At 45.4% G+C, this 11,893-nt stretch overlaps 1 long non-coding RNA gene across 1 annotated transcript; it reads left to right on the forward strand.

Annotated features, from left to right (window-relative positions):
• The first annotated feature begins 5,175 nt into the window (after nucleotides 1–5,175).
• Nucleotides 5,176–10,671, forward strand: LOC140604772 (uncharacterized). Its single transcript, XR_012007586.1, has 3 exons — nucleotides 5,176–5,505; nucleotides 9,325–9,626; nucleotides 9,794–10,671. It is a non-coding gene; the product is annotated as an uncharacterized lncRNA (long non-coding RNA).
• The last annotated feature ends 1,222 nt before the right edge of the window (nucleotides 10,672–11,893 follow it).

An 11,893-nucleotide genomic window follows, 5' to 3' on the forward strand; every position in this document is an offset into this window, starting at 1 on the left:
TCTTCCACCCATTCTTCTATTGTGTCTATTGTTTCACCCTGCTCCTCTTACTTCTCTTGCCATCCTCGAATTTGCTGTCCTGCTTCTAAAGGAATAAATAAAAAAACTCGTGGCTATCTAAAAGTACCTTAAATTCAGCCTACCTAAGTTCTCCAGAAGAAAGTAGCTGCAGGCTTCTATTAAATCTGCTATAGATGTTTGACGTCCACATCTCCTACTGTTGCTTTCCCCCTTGTGAGATGAGACAGGAAGAGCTAAGGAAACTCTGAAGTCGTTTTTAATTGCAATTGCCTGTGGTCTCCTTTTGGGCACAGCTGGATTTTTAGGCTTAAAAAAGGGAAAGCAATTTTTGTAAACAAACATAATGTAATGACTGGTTCTGACTCTCTGGTATGGATCATCTCAGAAAGAAAGCACAATCTCTACTGCCTGCCCTGTTTGCAACTTGTCTTCGCTAGTGGCCTGGAGTTACCAGGGGCCATTTGCGTGGCTGAGCAAAATGTCTGGACACTTGGTGGAGGTCCCTTGGAGTTCAGGGACTCTTAGGAGAGTTAGCAAGGGGGAATTGAGCTCAGAATGAACTGAACTATCCCTAGAGACCTTAATCAAATAATCAAAGGTTAATATGAAGAGGAAACACCATAAAAGTAGGTGAAAAGCTGGTCACAAAGAACTTGGTAGCTTTCTTTCCTCTTGGGGAGAGGCTGGGAGCCCCATCTATTCCATGGAGGCTGAAGGTGAGCAATGTAATGTGTTCGGCCTACAACCCGCCCCCCTCTTCCTCCCTCTTCCATCCAGCGTGGCCCACTTGGAAAGCATTCTTCCTCTGAGCCATGTTTCTCATCCTCCCTTAATCCATTCTCTTTTTGAAAAGCATTTTTTAAAAATCTCAAATATACCTCTCCCCACCCCCACACCCCCAGGGGTTGTCATAGACATCACGGGTCCCAAGCCTGTCCCTACCTCCCACCCACTTGGTGTGGGCAGCGCCAGCTCTGGTTCCTCCTTCTCACCACTCTCCATTGGTTGCTGGTGATCAGTTCCTGGAAAGCTTTCAAATCCAGAGATTGTGCAGTCCCAGTGTCTAAATGAATCATCCATTCCATGAATGCTTCTTTTTTTAAAAAAATTATTTATTTATTTATTTATGATAGTCACAGAGAGAGAGAGAGAGAGGCAGAGAGACAGGCAGAGGGAGAAGCAGGCTCCATGCACCGGGAGCCCGACGTGGGATTCGATCCCGGGTCTCCAGGATGGCACCCTGGGCCAAAGGCAGGCGCCAAACTGCTGCACCACCCAGGGATCCCCCAATGAATGTTTCTTAATCATCATCTACGTGCCGTTAAGCACTGTGCGAGCTCAGGGGCTCCAATCATGCATAAAACAAAAGCCCTTCCTGCCTTCTGGAAACACCAGAAAGATACATGAACAATTTCAAACTGCTTGGCACCATCTAACACTAGGTGCAGAGTCCTGTGGGGCCTGGGGAAAGAAGTGACAAGCGGGGTGCTCGGGAAGATTTTGCGGGCGGAGGAAGGGGAGGACAGCCAGGGAAGGGACAGCACACAGACTGGGTGTGTTGAGGTGCAGGATTTGGAGGAAGCATGGCTTATTTGAGAAATAGCAGGTGGTTGTGGGGAGCTGGGACACAAGGCACAAGGCTGGAAAGTGATCAGCCATGATGTTGGGAAGCGGGGTTGCTGTCATTTGTGAAGGGAAGTTGAAGCAATTGGTCTTGATCCTGTTGGCGATGGTATAATAATCCGATAACTCAGCAAGGAACTGAAACATAATATGCATTTTAGGTCAATATAAAAACTACCTGTTTGGCCAGCATCATGGGGGTAGTCAAGAAATTAGAGGTCAAACTTAAGAAGGAATCAGTGGGAGAAATGCCTCCAATGCAGCCAGAGATTGTACCTTTGACCAGTGAAGTTGCTATAGAAAATAGTGATCTAATCATCCTAAATCTTTAACTTATTAATTTAAACTGTCCATGCGCCAAACTTGTCTTGCTGCTCTCCTAGAAGGATGTCAGGAACCGATCACCAGCAACCAAAGGAGAATGGTGAGAAGGAGGAACCAGGGCTGGCGCTGACCACACCGAGTGGATGGGAAGTGGGACAGGCTTGTGCCCTGTGGTGCCGATGATAAGTCAGCTTCCTACATGATACCACTGTATTTCAGTGAGAGACAATAAGTAATAGGATTTCTGTGAAAGCGTTTGCAACATATAGGATGTTCCACAAAAGTACTTATAATTAGCGTTGCAGTTTTCCACACACCTACTCAGATGACCTTCTTGGAAAAAGTTGTTCCTTTCAATATAACAGGCAACTTAAAGGCAGAAACAGAGGACAATGAGAGGGGATGGGCCCAGCCAATCAGATCAGCCAAATCAAATTTGGTGACCCTTAATATTGTCCTTGTTATTTAGAATAAGAACATGAAGGCAGCAAAAATAAAGCAGGTTTTGTGGATCTCTAGTTTTTTGGCATGTTCCTGGGGGTTAATTAAACTGGCTTATTTAAAAGGAGGACTTCTCAGAGCCTTGAATGTGCAAATGAATTCAAAACAGGTTTTATATCCAGGATCCCTCAAGTTGATTTGACTACCAAACCCCTTCCTACTTCCTGGTCCACACTGCCTGTAGGCCTTCAAAGATGCTCAAGAAATATTGGAGTCCACTCTGTGTCACTCTGTGTTTCTAGAGGAAAATGCAAAGGGAAATTGGAGGCAGCCTGTGAGACTACAGCAGGGCATCCAGCCCCTCTGCTCAGCTCTGCTCTCTGATGCTGAAACTTTAGGCTGACCCCACAAGCTTCCCTTCCTGTTCTTCCCACCTGCCTCGCCCCACACACCCCTGTCCCCACCAGCGCCGCCTGCTACCCTCATCCCTAACTCCTGAGTGCTCCCATTCCCTGATATTTTCAGCCCTGCCCTGGAGCTTATGCCAAGAACTCAGCAAGAAGGGCCCCAGGCTACAGCATGAATAGTCTCTTTTTGCTGGAATACTGGGCTGTGAAATATTTTCTTTCCTCATATTAAAAAAAAAAAAATTGGAGGGATTCTTTCAGGACTCCTTTTGTTCTATATTCTATTTCGCATAGTTAGTAAACTTTTCGTGTTAGTTATGTGTGTGCTTTCTGAGGTTTGATCTGCTTTTCCATCTTTGTTATCTTGTTTTTATTTCTGACACTTTGTTTTTCTTTACATGGAGGCAGGAAGAGACTTTCATTTGTTTTTGCTTTCATGTTTAGTATTAATAACATGATTTTTTTAAATATGATTTTTTTTTTCAGAATTACACAAACAAAATGTTCTTCACAGATGGATGAGATGGTGAGGATAGCTGCACTGAACGGGAGCACCTTTACCTTTTTTACTGGAGAGAACTCTATTTTCCTGATCTGGTCCTTTGGGTTTTGGTCTCTGGGCCTCTGCCTCTGGAGGGATACTCGTGAACATGCTCTCTCTCTCTCTCTCTCTCATTCTCTCTCTCTCTCTCTCTCTTTGTAAGGCAAAAAGCTGATATCTGAAACTACCTGAGTTTTAAAAATTAAATCTCAAACCCTTCATTTGAATAACAAAGTGTCCTCCAGCTTCAAGCTTGACTTTAATTAACATTAGTTTTATTCAAGTGAAAAATGTCCTCATGGTTCCCTCACCTTCCACTAAAATTCTTGGTTACTCTTTGGATCCTCGTTTTACTCAATATAATACAATTTCTTCCATTCCCGTGTGCTTTAGGCTTCTATTTCCATCTGTTTATGGAGGAAAAAAAATATCTCTCTCGGGCCTATGAGTTTGTTAAATTTAGCCCGTCCAGAGATAAATCACATTACCCTCCTCTGACTCGTCCTTCCCTTGCTGTCCGAAGTAAAGACTTAGAACAGCCTCTACGTAGCTGCACAAGCTCAGATCCCCCAGTCCTCACAGTGTCTTCCTTCTTCCCCATTCCACCAATCTAATCTGATCTAACTTAAATGTTCTCAAATCTGAATCAGTAATCCCTCTTGCCTGAATCTCTTTCTCTTCCTTCTGTCTTTGCCAGCTCTTATCTCCTCTTTCCTGGACGGCTGACTAATCTCTCTTTGGCGGTCTTGTGAGAACTTCCCGTCCTCTAAATCCATCCTCTGTGCAGCAGCAAGAAAGGTAGTCAGCGGTGAGGACTCCTGTACCCCCACCCCACAGCGGAGGGCTGGTACCAGGTCCGTAGCAGCAGATCAGGAGCAGCCACCACCGTTCATGCCTTCAAGAGGAGGAGTGTAGGTCATTTTGGATCTGAACAAAATGACTCTTACTACTCCTTCTTCACGTACTCTCCAGAAATGTTCCAGGCTTCTAACAAAGGGCCCATGGCCATGTTCCTTCAGCTTTGTTCTCTTGGCTCTGGAAATTGCTGCAGGCTCTCATTCTCACCTGGTTTCTCCACTTTATATCCTTTGCTTCATCCCAAGGTCTTCCTTTTCTCACATCCTCTGAGTAGTGGCCCATTTGGACTCTCTGGTGGTTGCTTCTTGGATCACCCTTAGTTTCGTGGTCTACTGGCCATAGGCAAGCCCCATATAGCCCAGGTGACTGGGCCACTGTAAACCAGCCCAAGTCGAGCACCATGACCTTCCACTGGTCAAGCAAGGGGTCGGGATGGGACTCCCACTGATGATGCTAAAGACTTTGAGGTTTCAGAAATAAAGCTCACTGGCAACCTCTTAGAGTCCACAACAAATATTTTTAGTATGTTCATTCATTGATTCATTTAACAAACATTTATATAAAGAGACTACTGAGTACCTGATACATTTCATAGTATTGGCAGTATAGGACTGAGGGTGTCAGACTAGGTCTCTGTCCGTGGAATCTCTGTTCTAGTGTTGGAGGGACAGAGACATATTTAACATCAATAATTGTCAATGGTTTTAAAAGTCTGAAGACAATGGAGATGTACAAAGTATAAGTGATCTGAGGGAGAAGGGTTATTTTAGACAAGATACTGAAAGAATTAACTTCTGAGAAATGACACTTAATACAAATATCTAAATAGGAAGCTAATGAACCAATTTTAGTGGGCTGAGCATACTAGGTCAAGAAGTCAGCAAAAGTGAAAAACCCTAAAGTAGGATGAACTCAGATGAGTCTGAGGAACAAAAGGAGAATAGTGTGGCTGGGTTGGTGAGTAAACAAGGGAGCGAGAGAAGATGAGATCAAACAGGAAGACACAGACCAGATCACATAAGGCCTCAGTAAGTTTGCGTAAGATATTTGCATTCCCCCCCTCACCCCCCAAGAGCAAAGGGAAGCCATGCTCTGCTCACCCAGAAACAGAGCAATGCTTAGAGGCCATGGTGACTGAGCATCTAGGTTCCCACTCTGGCCCTGAGGAAGTGAGTCACTGCTGAGTTTCCTGTGTGTCCACAGCCTGAGGATGATATCTGGGTAGGACACCTGATTTCAAGGGCTAGTAAGAAGTTCAAAGAAGAAGGGGGCCAAATGCATCCAAGAAGGGTAAGTACAGACTTACTGTTCTTTCTTAAGTGCTACTAGAGGCAGGGGTTTGGGAAGGTAGATAGAGAGTCCCAACGTTCAAAGAGGCTGATGATGTGAGCTCTAAGACAGTGTTGTTACAGCCTCAAGGCAGGAGCAGGTTATGGGTTGCAACAATGGGGCCACGTTAGGGAGCAAAAACACTCACACTCAAGCCTAGCCAGCCTTGGACATACCGTACTATTCATTCTCATCTCTGCTTTCCTACACAGTGGCTGCCCTGGATCAACACGCACAGCTCTGTAAAAATGCACACAAAAATGGCACCCTGCTCCTCATGGAGGGTGGACCCCAGAAGTGCCCAATATATGAATAGTATAAATCCCAACTCCAAGTAAAATGGACCCCTTGACCTGTTTTAATGGTCTAATAAGCAGATCTCCCTTGAGAAGGGCCTCTTGACGTGGAGAAAGGGGATCCCTCTTGCACTGTTGGTGGGAATGTGAACTGGTGTAGTCACTCTGGAAAACTGCGTGGAGTTTAAAACTTTGAGTTATTTTTAATTCAAAGAGTTAAAAATAAAGCTAACCTACAACCCAGCAATTGCACTGCTGGGGACTTACCCCAAAGATACAGATGCAGTGAAATGCCGGGACACCTGCACCCCGATGTTTTTAGCAGCAATGTCCACAATAGCCAAACTGTGGAAGGAGCCTCGGTGTCCATCGACAGATGAATGGATAAAGAAGCTGTGGTCTCTGTATACAATGGAATATTCCTCAGCCATTAAAAACAACAAATACCTACCATTTGCTTCAGCGTGGATGGAACTGGAGGGTATTATGCTGACTGACATTATATGGCTTCGTTCATTCGGGGAATTAAAAAATAGTGAAAAGGATTAAAGAGAAAAGGAGAGAAAATGAGTGGGAAATATCAGAGAGGGAGACAGAACATGAGAGAGTCCTAACTCTGGGAAACGAACAAGGGGGGGTGGAAGGGGAAGTGAGAGGGGGGACGGGGTGACTGGGTGATGGGCACTGAGGGGGGCACTTGGAGGGATGAGCACTGGGTGTTATGCTTATGTTGGCAAATCGAACTCCAATAAAAAAATATACCAAAAAAAAAAAATAGAAAGGCCTCTTCCTTTCATGGTTGTTCTTTTCCTTGCATGGTAGTTTTACCTTTGCTAATATGCAATGGTTAAAAAAAAAAAAAAAAGAAAGAAAGAAAAAGAAAAAAAGCAACCCTATGAAATAGAAGGTACTTTGAAAGTGCTAAGACTGCTCGGTTCTCTGACCAGCCTTGGCCAACAGTGAGGCTTTAGAATAAAATTAGGAACTGTATGAAGGATGAATGGGTCCAGTCTGTCTCCTGCAGAGCTCTGTAGTGTGGATGGGGCCAGAGTCGTCACTTGGTTCCTAAGCTTTAATAGAGCGTCTTTCATTCAAAGATCCCAGGACACTTCACAGCTGCTAAAATGATCCTAAGCAAATATTTGTAGCTACACGGTACAGGTGGGAATATGGGGGCCCTGAGAAGAAAAAGGACTGACCAAAGACCCCAAGAGTCAACTGTAGCCTTAGGACCAGCATCCAGGACTTGAGCCAATTCAGAGCTCTGTCTTTTGGATCAGGCCTGGAACAGACCGCCAGGGCTTCGTGATGGAGATGAGTTATAATCAAACGAATTTGGGGGGGTCCAAATAACAACCAGTTGTGAGCCAGCTGCTCCCTAATCCAATGCCACTCTGGCATGTGTCCATGGTGACTCGGTGACCTGCAGCCCAAAGCTTTAATAATTCAAGCTCTCTAATTAGATTGACAGTGTCTGTTAGTGAGCATATGCAGCGAAGTGTATTCTGTGTTCCTGACAAATTCTCTTTACAGCTTCAATTAAACCCATTTCCTGGATACTGGCACCAAAAAGACCAACACACAAAACAACCACATGGCCTTATTGCCAAGATAAGGGTGAACACAGTACAGTTCACCTGTGTAAGCTACAGGCTGGAATCTGAGTCGGGAGGCCACAGTAAAGACTCAAGAGTTCTAGGGTCTGAATGTTTGTGTCTCCCCCAAAATTCATATGCTGAAATCCTAACCCCCAAAGCCAACGGTGGGGGTATGAGGAGGTGGGGCCTTCGGGGTGATTAGGCCATGAGGGTGGAGCTTTCATGAATGGGATTAGTGTTCTTACAAAAGACACCCGGGAGAGCTCCTCAGCCCCTTCTGTCATGTGAGGCTACAACGGGAAGTCTGCGGTCTGGAACAGGGCCCTCACCCCATCATGTTGGCACCCTGATCTTGGAATTACAGCTTCTAGAACTGTAAGCCATAAATTTCTGTCCTTTATAAGCCACCCAGTCTGTAATTTTTTGTTACAGCAGCCCACATGGACTAAGATGAAGAATATACTTTGATACGGTCCACCAGGGTGGACACTGCCCCATTCTTGCCACTGTTGACTTTGAAATACACAAAACTTGAACATGCAGAGTTGAGTCGTGACTTAGGGTACTCAGACCTCCTTCACTCAATTGGCCACACTGGAGCTGAATAGCTGCATGACAGACAAAGATGGAAGGATCTGGGAGCAAACTAGGAAAGACTGAAAATAAGAAGAGCTTCAAGACTCATGATGGGTTACTATTAATAGTACTTCTCCAACCATTTGGTGCACAGAGATCGGTTTGTCCTGGGGCTTCTCTCAAGGATCCTAAATAACAAGATCTCAGTGGAGCTTCATAACCCGTAGGAAACATCCAGCATGGCTTTGGGAGGTCAAGGGCCATTTTGGTATGACAGGGAGGTGGTTACGAATTTGAATTTGGACTTCTTTTACTAGCTGTGGGATCTCAGCCAAGTCACTATATCTCTTTGTGCCCAGAAGGCACAAATAGTGTGTATTGGACAGGGTTGTGAAGCAAGAAGTTGATAGAGTGGAGCACTTAGAATAGAGCTTGGTCTACAGTAGGAACTCAGTAAATGTCTCACATTATTCTTACTGCTACATAGCAAACTCAAAGTACCCCAGAGCTTATTAGATTTCTAATTCCCCTTCCATGCAGATCCAATTCACTCTTGGGTCCAATTTGACTTTAGAGTTACATATAAGACTTATTTTCCAGGGCGCCTGGGTAGCTCAATCGTTTAAGTGTCCAACTCTTGATTTCGGCTCATGAACTCAAGGTTGTGAGATCAAGCTCTGCCCACACCGGGGAGTCTGCTTGAGATTCTTCCCTTCACCTTCTGCTTCTCCCTCTACCCCTTCCCTGACTCGTGTTCTCTCTTTCTCTAAAATAAATAAATAAAATCTTAAAAAAAAAAAAAGACTTATTTTCCAAATGTAGGGGCTTTGACCAAAAGACCACCTTTGTTGGCAGATGAGAAAGGAAGCCAGGCTGTGCCGAGGAGGGCCCTCGTCACTGACACTTTGCTCAGCATCAGCCAAGGCTGACCCTCAGTAAAATTGAGAGACAGGCCAAATTTGCTTACGTGGAGCAGCCCCCTTCTAGCACCTCATCATGCTGGGCCCACCCAGGATCCACGACCCCAGAAGCCCCAAGGGCAGGGATGTCGGTGGCAGCCACCCACCAGCAATCAATCAGCAGGCAAACAGTGAGTTGGGGAGCAAGGGCCAGCTCAGTTGGGGTTACCCATCGCTTGGGGCTGGTGAGAGGAATGAGGGAGAGAATTAGAGCAGAAGGGGGTGGACCTCAGTGCTAGGATTTGTCTGAGCAGGTCTTGGGCAACCAAAAGGCATGTGTGTACTGTACAAAGGGCCACCCAAATGTGCAGGGGTGTTATTATATAATTGTTACCACTTTTCATTCAAAAGCACCTACATAACAGGCGATAGAATGAAGGAAGCCAAAGAGACCTGGATCTGCAACACTTCTACACCCGACACAAGTCCCGTCGCCTTTCAGAGCTTCGCTTGCCTCTCTGTGAAGTCCCAAAGAACAAGGGCTTTGATGGACTGAGAGTGACAATGTAAAATGCCTGGCCCATAGCAGACAGAGTCAACCAAGGTGACTTTTCCCTTCTCTCTGGTGAAGACACAGGGTACTTTTTTTCACATGGAAATGGAACTTCATAAAACTAGAAAACAAGACTATGGCCCCAGGGAAGGTTTTAGTGGTGAGTTATTTTCCTAGCATCTTTTTTTCTCCTCAAAGATCATGCAGAGAGGGAATATCTGTTTCAGTGTGCTTCAGACTTCAGCAGCAGTTGCTCGCAAAGAGTGGGGTTTGGGAATGTTTTCAATATGCACAGCTCTTTTGTTGACCTGGGTCCTGTCTCTACAGACTCTGCCCAGAGGGAGCCTCCAGGTGTGTGCTGAAAGGGCAGAAGAAGCTTGCCAAGGAGGCTGAGGGCTCCTGGAGACTCAGCGCCAGGCTTTGTGTGTTGGCTGGAACGCTTCCCGTGGCGATCAGTGACGGCAGATGACAGCCCCCACAGGCCAGGGAATGCACAGGGGTGTCCAGGTACCGTGGGGGCGTCCCACTCAAGTCCACTTGACGTGGCCAGCACTCCTCATGGCTTTTCTCAGCCCCCTTCCCTTGGGCTGCTTCCAAGCCTTCAGTTGGGCTGGTCTAGGAGCTGAGAAGATCTGTTTGCGAAATCTCCAACACCTGGAGGCCCAGGCCAGGCATTTGTCTGACATGGGGATGGGAATCTGTGGAGGTGGCATGGGTTTATCATTCCATGATCAATTTGATTGGCACGTCTCCTTGCCCTGACCTTATTCCCTCCTGCTTCCGTTGTACTAACACCACCACCTCATGGACAGACCGACTCACTACAGGTGGCATTAGTTTCGGTTTTTTTTTTGTTGTTTTTTTTTTCTCAGCACTCTTTGAGAAAAAAACTCTCCTGACATCGGCGTCCCTTTCTAGTCCTGTGGAGATGCCAGAAAGGAAGAATAGCCCAAGAAAAATATCCTTAAGGAGTGAGAGCAGGTTAGACCCATAGACCCAGAGATTATGTCTGCATATAAATATACATATATATATAGGCTTATTTTTATGTATGAAATATGTATGAGATATGAGATATATGTATATACATACATATGAGATTAGGGTTGTGTGTGTGTATGAGCTCCAGCTAATCTGTATTCAACACATCTATTTTTATGTAAAATAAGTAAAATACCTATGTAAGGATTTAAATAAATAAATATTGATCAGAATATAATAAATATTGCATATTTATTCCTGGGCCATCTCTAGGTCAGCCTGGAGATGATCCTTTCTGTCTTTCACATACTCTTCAGGCTTCATACTTTATGATTTCTGCTCTGCCCCAACATGTATTCTAATTGATATCACTGGGAGAAAGATCACTCATCCTCTGGGCCTCAGGATGTGTATCAGTGAGAAAGGCTAGTGGTGGGTGTTAGTAACAGACCTAGAACACCTAGCCCAGGTATGGCCCGGGCAGCCACTTGATGAATGGTGTGGGTGGACGTGGGGCTGGTGGAGATGTGATAACACTGGCTTTGGACTTAGAGAGCTCCATGTGCCCACGGTCAATGACCCTCAGGAAAACCCCATAGCTCTTGCCCTCCAGTGGCATCTTCCTGCCCCTCAGTTAGTCAAATGAGTTAACTAATCAGAGCCTGGGAGCTTGCTTTCTGAGTGTCTCTACTGCTGGTGGCCCCTTGGTGTTGTGAAAACACATAGAAGGTAGAGAGGCCAAGGCATATTTCATGTGGTTGCACCTGTGATCTGCAGATGGTGCGTCCTCTCAGTGTTTCCAGACATCTAATCAGAATGCTCCCCCCTTGAGGTCCCTGGTAGGTGGGACAGGTTGCAGACTCCTTAAGCAGCATTTTATTATGACAGTGACAACAGTGAAGGCTGCCATTTCATTCACTCTCCTCTCTCACTGGGGTGGTCGGAGCAGAGCTCAAAGGGTAGGACACAGCAGGAAAAACTACATTCAGCTTCCAGTCTTCTCTCCTTGGTTAGAGGTGAGAAGTTACCAGGCCAGACACCTCGTACAATCTGCTAACCAGCCCAGGGTGGCATGAACCAGTGTGTGGTGGCACAGAACACACATACCAGAGCCCAAAGGTATGGGTTCCTGACACTCTGACATGCGTGAACTTGTCTAAGTCTTCGACTCTACCATGACTCAGTTTCCTCATCTGCCAAGTGGGGAGGCTGATCTTAATGACTCCTAAGCTCCCCTTCATGGTTAACATTCTCTAATGCTCCCTTTTAAAAATACAGAAAGTTCGCATTTAACTGATGATAATGCCCAATGTCCTTGAGTTGTTAAAACAATGACACAGAGAATCCAAAACAGCAGAAAATCAAGTGTTTATGTTTGAATCAGAAATTCAGATTAAGCATCCTATGAGTCATATCAAAATATTGATTGTTTTATAGAGAACTAAG

The sequence above is a fragment of the Canis lupus genome, chromosome 15 (assembly GCF_048164855.1).
Source record: "Canis lupus baileyi chromosome 15, mCanLup2.hap1, whole genome shotgun sequence".
Classification (NCBI taxonomy): Eukaryota; Metazoa; Chordata; class Mammalia; order Carnivora; family Canidae; genus Canis; species Canis lupus.